This window comes from Cetorhinus maximus, chromosome 29 (assembly GCF_964194155.1).
Source record: "Cetorhinus maximus chromosome 29, sCetMax3.hap1.1, whole genome shotgun sequence".
Classification (NCBI taxonomy): Eukaryota; Metazoa; Chordata; class Chondrichthyes; order Lamniformes; family Cetorhinidae; genus Cetorhinus; species Cetorhinus maximus.
In genome coordinates this window covers 1,704,615-1,713,929 of record NC_135907.1, presented here as the reverse complement: position 1 = coordinate 1,713,929, position 9,315 = coordinate 1,704,615, and the positions used below count along the sequence as shown (strand labels likewise).

Sequence of the window (9,315 nt, the reverse complement as noted above, 5' to 3'; positions counted from 1 at the left end):
GCTTGCACTATCGGTGTCAGTGAGCAAGTTACCAGATGACCCTGATCCTGTTCGTTCTTATGCACTTTCAAGCAGTGATCACTGGATAGCAGTTGGGCAGGAGGCCTGCAAACAAGCTCCTCCTCCTCCTCCACCTCACTTCCTCCCCACCCCCCCACTGCGCCCCCAAACCCTTTGTTGGCTGAGATCGGTAAAGTTAGCACAGATATGGGGTTTGGACCTGACGCTTTAGACTTCTCGGGATGTGAGTGGCATTGGCAAGGCTACATTTATTGTCGGTGCGTTATGGGGGCGAGAGGTTAGAGTTTCCACTGCATCCACGTTATAAACGAATGTACAGCGCAAACAGCACAACTGGCCCCCGTTTATGCTCCACACCACCCTCCCAGTTCATCTCTATCGACGATCCTATCGACAAATCCGTCTAGTCCTTTCTCCCTTGTATAAAAACAAAAAACTGCGGATGCTGCAAATCCAAAACAAAAACAGAAATACCTGAAAAAACTCAGCAGGTCTGGCAGCATCGGCGGAGAAGAGCAAAGTTGACGTTTCGAGTCCTCATGACCCTTCAACAGAACTAAGTAGAAATAGGAAAGGGGTGAAATATAAGCTGGTTTAAGGGGCGGGGTGGGGTGTTGTTGGGACAAGCAAGCAGTGATAGGAGGAGATAACCAAAAGATGTCACAGACAAAAGAGCAAAGAGGTGTTGAAGGTGGTGATATTATCTAAAAGAATGTGCTAATTAAGAGTGGAGAGCAGGACAAGCAAGGTAGCTCTCACTCTTAATTAGCACATTCTTTTAGATAATATCACCACCTTCAACACCTCTTTGTTCTTTCTGTGACATCTTTTGGTTATCTCCTCCTATCACTGCTTGCTTGTCCCAACACCCCCCGCTTAAACCAGCTTATATTTCACCCCTTTCCTATTTCTACTTAGTTCTGTTGAAGGGTCATGAGGACTCGAAACATCAGCTTTACCTTTCTCCCTTGTGTTGCACTGAAGTTACAACATGAACATTGACAATCCATCCCAACCCCTAAATCAAACAAATCAACCACCCTCCTCTTCCCTTCAACTTACCTGTTACAAACAAGTGGCTTGCTTAGGTCACTTCAGAAGGTATTAGATTCAACCACTTACCGCTGGAGCAACCCAAGGCACTTTAGATATCATCATCTATTCCAAAATTGGAGCAATCAGTGCCAATTTGAAGCCTTGAATTAAGCGTGCTGTTCGGTTTTAACAATCTCTGCTTATTCTTCACCAAGCCATGGCAAACGATTGGCTGATTTTCTTTTTTTCCCTTCCATGGTTCAATGGTGGGTTGTATTCTGGGTCTATCGCACTTTTTATTGAAAATGTAATGCAATCAGTTAGTGCATTGTAGCCCAACTGGCGGCTTAATCAGGAAATGGCATGGCAGAGGAAGGTTGCTGAGAATCGGAAGATCCCTTAAGTGATGTGGATCCATGGATCAAAGACCATGGATTATGTATTAATCATGTGCTCTTTAAGGAGGGTTAGGGTAAATGCTTTGGCGCAGCTACTCAATTCCTGTCACCTATGTTTTAAATCTCTACATTTGCCCCTGTGTAGCCTGGTTTGTGGCCTGATTAAACCTGAAGTGGTGATGGTAGCTGATTCTTGTAAATAACTTTAAAGGGGACTTAGACAGGTACTTGAGGTATGTACAGGGTTACAGACAAGAAAACAGGGGCGTGGGACAAAACACAACAACTCTTTCAAAGAGCCAGCACAGCCACAATAGGCTGAATGGCCTCTCCCTGCGCTGTGTGCTTCTATGGAAAAATCCCAGAGGCAGTACAGTTGACCATTTCTAAGTGGTGACTGCTTTGTAGGATGCTGATCCAGTTGAAAGCTTCACTTTTCCCCTTTCACACAGGGCTGGGGAGGGGCACATTCACCAACTACAGAGTTGTTGCACATGCCTTGACTAGATGAGAACCTTAATCCTGGGGGGGCAGGGTGGTGAGGGGGAGGTTGGTGACCTGACCCCTGAATGATGTGAAGCCACTCCAGTTAGTTTGGTGCAACGTGCAGTCCAACTCCAGCTCAATCCAAAGCAGCAAGTGCAAAAGGTGCCAAGTGCACCTTTGGACAATTTGATATGAACAATATTTTCCACTGTTAATGTTGGGAGAAAGTGGATTCTGCCAGTGCATTTGTATCATTAAATTGCCTGCTTATTTGTTACCAAGCACAGGGTAAGCTTCAGTTGGCAGTATAACTACAGGTCTACCTAGTGGACATCACAGGCTGTAGATCCTAGCTCTCAACTGTAGCCCAAGAGATGGCTGTTCAGTGAAGAGGAGGCAAAGGCAGTGAGAAGATAATTGTATCTCCGTTGAACCCGGTCCTCTCAAATCTGTAATAGAAATGGAATATAAAGCCAGGCAGGAGAATTGAAACCCATTCTAAAGCTTCAGATGCAAGCTTATCTCCAAAACCTTTAAAATAAGTTTGGTACGTTATGCATTTGCTAAAGGTCAACTTTAATTATCGCAGCTCCTATGAATTGGGGCATAGATTGGATTTTTTTTAAAAATTATTGTGGAGATGGGCACTTTTTAATTATGCACTGTATAACTTTTTTTTACTGGGTTCCTGCTCAGAGATTGTTTTGTGGTAAGGTATTTGATCAGTGAAGTATTTTGAACCAGTAAACTGGATTTACTCTACACTGCTTCAACCTGCTTTAGTGCAGGCATTATCTGGCGGAGCCGGTTTCTCGGTACTTTCATGTGCTCTCTGTGGGCTGCTGCAGGTTAGCCAGGTTGCTGTCGCATTCTGTGCATTGTTGCTGCACTGTCCTCCTTTCCTCAATGCAGGCAAAGCGAAAGACAAAGAGGTCCAGTCACTGCAGATTTTGGGGGTGGGTTGCGCTGTCTCAAGGTCTCAAACTATCGTTCAATAATTAATCTGCCCAACCACAGACTGAGTGCAGATTGGATCTACTTGGATCAATAGGCTCTGACCCACCCAGGGCTCTTGTGGGTAAATGCGCCTGAGCTAATCCAGACCAGGAAAGTGTCAGGTTCAGTCCCCGGGCTGCTGAGTCTATAGTTGATGCTACAATTGGCCTTTGCATGGGGTGGGGGGTGGGATGGGGTGGGACGGGGTGGTAAAATCCACTGGTCGCTATCCACAGCAGCTCCCTGCTGAATTACCAGTGCGTGCACATTATCGGAAGAGAACCGGATGAGCTTTGGCGTCAAAGTACAAGAGTTACTGCCAACTGTAAGAGAGAGACGTGAAACATCACAATCCTGCATACAATGGTGTGTGCGTCTGATCAGTATTCTGTGTAAAATGAGCCCTTGGAATTGGGGTTGGGGACTTGGTGTCACTTGGGTGGAGTTTTCCTTCACTGCTCAGGGACAGATGAATGTTCTGAACAATGTTAAACCGCTCAGGAGGAGAGATTAAAACTTGAATTCCCCATGAGATTTGTGTCAATCAGTGTCGGTGCGGCTTGCAACACATCTCCAGTCATATCAAGCTTTAAAATTCATGGTGGCCTCCTGGTTGAGTTCTCCACATGAGTCTGTGCTGAGGTGGCTGAATGTTGATGTTTGGACATATCGGCATTTTAAAAAAAAAAAGATTCAGAATGCAATTTTTTGGGTAGCTTTTCAAGCAGGGAGTGATGTTCCCAACAGTTGGCCCCCTCGGATTACAGGTAGGTCCCAAACTGGACATATTGATAAACCGGCCGGCAATATGCTGGTGTGCAGTGCTCGTAGGAAACCAAACTTGCCTTTTACTACCCCGTATCACAATTCCACATAGAAATTCCCAGAAAATGCTGGTTTCAAAGTGCTAAACTGGGAGTACAGAGAACAGTTCCTTAATGGATAAAATACATGTCTGATGTCACATAGGGGGCTGTAAAGCAGCCTTTTTATAGAATGGGATTGAATTGATGTTATCCAGGCTGGTTACATGGTGCTTGTAACATCCACTGACTGAGGGTAAACTTCGCTAATCTTGATTCTCGATGACATTGAAAATTGGCAGCAGTATGCTCAGTATCGTAAGATTCAGGAAACATGATGTGTCCGGCCCTTGTGCCCTCCTACATTGTGGGACCCCATTCTGGCTGTTCAACTATTCACTCACGCCACTGCTGCATATGCAATGTTAGTTTGCATTTTTAGACAAGTACTGTACGCTGTTGGTGGAGCAGATGCCCTGTCAAGGGTGTATGGCAAGTATAACCTTGTCTGGCTCTAAACATTGAAAGAAGATGTTGCCGGCAATGCTGGGAAATGAAAAATCAAGGAGGTGAAACATATTCAAAGTCCTAATAGCAGAAAAATCATTGATGAGCAGGAGAGAGGCTGCAACTTCATGTGATTAGGTGGCAGATGAGGTGGTGATGGGGTTGGGAAGAGCTTGGAATGCCTGTAAAGAAATCATAGACTAGGAATCAGGTGATCAAATCAAAGTTGTGAAAAGTGTTATTTTTTTGCATATTCATTCATTTCCCACTCCAAACATCAAACTACTTGAATTTCCAGTTCCTGTGCTATGAGTTTGGGGGGTTGGGTGTGTGTGTGGTGGGGGGAAGGATATGTAGAGGATATCTCCCTGGATGATGAGTAACCAGGTCTGCCTTTCCCGAAGCACTGCCCAAGCACGGACAAACTTTTCCCATCATACAGGATCGCACTCCAGCCCTGGCATTGGAGAGCTGCTATAAGCTGCTCCCGGAGCTCCCTTCCCAGTGCGCCATCCAGATCGAGGAAGTCTGGGGTTTGATCCCTGCTGCAAAGCAGGGCTTACTGTAATTGGTCTCAGTGCTGTGGGTAATGGAAACCGGGTAGGTGGGGGGGAGGGAGGCACAGGGGAAGAACCAGTCATGTTTCCTACTGATGGCTATCTTTACCACTGCTGGAGACATGTGGACTCAGCTCAGTGCAGGATCGGGCTAGACTGTGATGGCGTCCAGAGCCAAATAGCATACTGGCACCTGCAGCCTAAGCTATGGGATGAGATACCAGAGGGCTCAGGGTATCTGTGAAATAGTAACCCAGCCCAGCAAGAACCAACACCGCCGCCCCGCCCCCACCCCCGACTTCCCGGAGTGTAGCAAGGTAAATTTCGGGGGTGGGGGTGTGAGGGAACTGAAGGAGGGTGCTGCTGAGAGTCTCACCCGGAGACCATTGAGTGCCCATCATTCATTTCAACGCAACAAATGAATGTTGTCCTTTTGAAGGAATGTTGCTCACTGAGCAGTAGTTGGGGCAGTTAACTTGGCAGAGCCTAATATCCCACAACGTACCCACCAGCCAAGGTGCCCTTTGCCAATCACTTTACTGTGGGTAGCATGGATCCCCACCAATATTGCCACAACTTTGCATTAAAAAAAAATTCTAGGGCAATGAGAAACGTCAGTGCCTGAGTGATAATCAACCTCCTGCTGTACACAAGCACTTTGTGAAATATTCTGAACTTGAGCGATAACCAATCACTTTCCCCTACAGGAACTGGGCCCTCACATCAGACTGATGTGTCAGAACTTTGTACAAACTCTTTCTCCTTTTGATGCCACTGTGAATGTGTATATTCCAACTTTGAGGTGTAAACATTTATTGGGAACCATTTGGCGGAATGTATTTGGATTTTCCTTTTTAAAATTGTAGTGACGCTATGTCAGTGATCAGCCATAAACGAGGAAAAAGACGGGGTGGGGGGGATGGGGATGGTGGGGAGAGAAAGCGGACGTAATGAATGAATTTTACTGCTTGCTTTTCTCTTATCTTTTTATCTTTTTTAACTGTCTGTAAACACTGTTTTGTGTTGAACTTTTTAAAAACTTTTTTTTAAAAGAAATCTTGTGTTTGTGTTATTTAGACTCCCTCTGCTTTCGTTAAAATCGTGAGTGATGTAAAGTTAACTTAACCTTTCTCATCAGCTTTTTTTTTAAAGAGTGATGGGGTGAAGCTGCTTTAACAGCTGGGGCAGACCAGATGGCCCCAGTTTGATTCTGTGCCAAGTTAAGGTGGATTTGTTCAAGGCACTTTGCTGGGTTAGGGAGGGAGAGGAATGGAAATAGAATCAGCCAACCTTCCAGTACTTCACCATCCTGTGGGCACATGATGCCAGGCCTTGCCTCAGTGATTGCACATGTGCTTCGGAGTGAGTGGGCTTAGGCACCTAATTTAGGTCAACAATTCGTTGTAGTAGTGCACAATGCCTCTTGTACAAGACATTAAATTGTTTGAGCCCTCTTGGTTAGATGTAAAAGATCTCTGCTAGCACTATATGCAGAGCAAGGAGTTCTCCTCTCCTGGTCATCATACATCCCTCATCAAAGCCCAATTGTTTGGGCAATTGGCTGCTTCGTTTGCCTACAAAATCATCAGGGGTGCTTAAAGTAACCAAGTATCTGCTGAGGGTGTGAAAGGTGCTGTGTTGCATTTAGTAGAATTTTACAGCAAAGAAACAGGCCACTGGTCCCAGCTAGTCTATATTCCCCCTCTATTGCTTTCTCCCTCCTGCATGCACCAAGCCTTCCCTTAAATGTATCACTTATCTGCTTCAACCAGCCGCATGTGGCGTAGAGTTCCATATCCCTACCACTGTGAAATTCCTCCTCAGTTCTTCATTTGATCCTATTGATGGCACAAATAATTTATGTATTTGTTTGCCCAGATCTCTGCACCTCTGCTGCATTTAGTTTCTTACATCCCGAGGACTTAAGTTGCTTCTTTGTTACCTCCAACCAAAATTAACTGGTTATGTTGAATTTAATTTGCCATTTATCTGCTCACTCTGCAAGCTAGTTTCTATCTTCCTTCATTTTGGTACAGTGCTGCATATTACTAGTTATAACCCTCCCACCTCCCCTCCCCAGTTGGCGGTATCTGCAGGGTTGCTACATCAGCTGTTGCTACATTATTGTAGATGTTCCGATGGTGCAGTGATAATATCACTGGACTAGTAATCCAGAGGCCCAGGCTAATGCGAGCGGAATTTAAATTAAATTAATTGAAGAAATCAACTGGAATTGTAAGTCCATAAGCCGTGGGAGCAGAAGTAGGCCATTTGGCCCATTGAGTGAGATCATGTCTGATCTGATAACCCTCAACTCTACTTTCCTGCCTTTTCCCCATAATCCTTGATTCTGTTACTGATTAAAAACCTGTCCATTTCAGCCTTGAATATATTTAAAGACCCAGCCTCTACAGCCCTCTGCGGTAAAGAATCCCACAGATTGACTACCCTCTGAGAGAAGAAATTCCTCCTCATCTCTGTTTTAAATGGGCGCCCCCTTACTCTGAGATTATGCCCTCTGGTCCTAGATTCTCCCACAAGGGGAAACAACCTCTCAGCATCTACCCTGTCAAGCCCCCTCAGAATTGAGAGCTAGCCTCAGCAATAGTGATCATGAAATTGTCGTATAAACCCATCTGCTTCACTCCTGTCCTTTAGGATAAATAGGTCAAAGGATAGAATAAAAATAAATTGCCAGCTCCTACTTTCTCTCCGGCTCAGCTGTGCTGTACTTCACGGTTAATCCACTCTGGTGCATGGTGAGGTGCTGGAGTCCCCTGTGGGACCAGACTCCAGTAAGGAGTCAGCTTCTTTTGGAGATGAGAGGAGAACATTTAGGGGGAGGGTGGGAGTCTTTTTTGGAATATAAATACTCTGAGAAAAGAAGTTGCAGATCTATGGAAAGAGGTGAGTGGGACTGATTGGATAGAAAAGCTGGCACAGGCATTATGAGGTGGGCTGAATGGCCTCCTGCACTGTATGATGCTGTGACATCAATTGGCACTAGCTGTGCACAATGAAGCACCTGGTACTTATAGGGCAAGTTTGAGAGTCTTGCCTTGTGTCTCTCACACCAGACTTGATTCTTCCATTACAATTTTTAACAGGTGTCGAATTTAATTTCCTTTGAAACACTTGTCTTCACTCTCCTTCAAAATAAAGCTGCAGTTTATTGTCTCTACCACAGGATGGTGGTGGAGTTGTATATGGAATTCAACTCTAATTGCTGCCGACTCAGGTCTCTGTAATTGGAGGCTTAATGCTGGATTGGGGTTTATTAGTACTACAGTGATCAACACTGGATGTGTGTGTTCCTGGAGGTTTAATCGTCTAATCCACTTGCCTCTAACTGCCCAATCAAACAGCCTTCCCTGTCCCCAGCTCCAATCTTGTTAGAACTGATCAAAGTGTTCAAACAAATTTTCTCTTTTTGAACAAAAGCACACTTTTCCTCTTGGTTGCTTGCAGGAGAGGCCAGAAGGTTGTTCTTGGGCCTTTGGAGACTCTGCCAATCCTCAGAGGTTGTCCTAATCCCTAATCGATGCTGATTCCTGTAATTGGAGTTGTGATTAACTCTTTCCCCTTCTCCCTGCCCCTCCCATCTTAATGTCAATCTGATTCAAATCCTTCCCCTCCACCCCAATCCTAATCCTTGTAGATTACACTGCTTTTCTCACCAAATTACTCAGATTTTATACAATAAAATAAACTGATCTTCGATCTTGCCTCTTTCTTTCATGTTGCATCCTTAGACGTATGCAGCTTAGATGGAGGTCATTTGGTCCCTCATGCCTGTGCTGGCCCTTGTATTGACTCTTTCTCTCCTTCAAGTGGATCCTCGAAACAATGCATTGGTCCCTGCATTAATCAAGGTTTCTACAAGCTAAAACGCATCTTTAACTTCCTTCATAAAGAACACTTCCTTATCTTTTCTCCAGTGGCAGTTTTATGGTTTTTTTGTGCAAGGAACACATGGAGCCTAAAGGCTGAATTTGCAGTGTGACCTACATTGAAAAATTCATACAGACTAATCAGGTTAAAGATGTAGAAACGTGTAACAAAAATAGACCGAGAAGTTCAGGTAACAGTGAAGTGGTGGATGAGATATTAAAAGAAGGAATATTGAATTAAAATTACAAAGCAATAACGTTCATACATTACAAACACTGAAGTATATAAAAATGTCATCATTTAAATACATCGTTGAGGAATACTTAATGTAAGGAATAGGACTACATCAGTAGCTTTCTGCCCTACACCTTACAGGGATGTATTTAGTCATACCTCTTAAACTTTGGTTGCTCTGGGCGTGGTGGTAACTAATTCTGAAATGAATTGCGTAAGGGATTTTCCAAACTTACTACAAATATCAATTCTTGCTTGGAGTTTCAAGTTTTTTTGACATGTAGGGCATATTGATGAGACCAAGCTGAGGACACAGCTCCATTTCCATACTATTAAAACTTCATCATTTTAAAAAACTGCCTTTGCCTTTTCTGCTGCAGTGGAAGT

At 44.4% G+C, this 9,315-nt stretch overlaps 1 long non-coding RNA gene across 1 annotated transcript; it reads left to right on the top strand.

Annotated features, from left to right (window-relative positions):
• The first annotated feature begins 7,292 nt into the window (after window positions 1-7,292).
• On the top strand, window positions 7,293-8,523 carry LOC144669482 (uncharacterized). Its single transcript, XR_013573675.1, has 2 exons — window positions 7,293-8,284; window positions 8,325-8,523. It is a non-coding gene; the product is annotated as an uncharacterized LOC144669482 (long non-coding RNA).
• The last annotated feature ends 792 nt before the right edge of the window (window positions 8,524-9,315 follow it).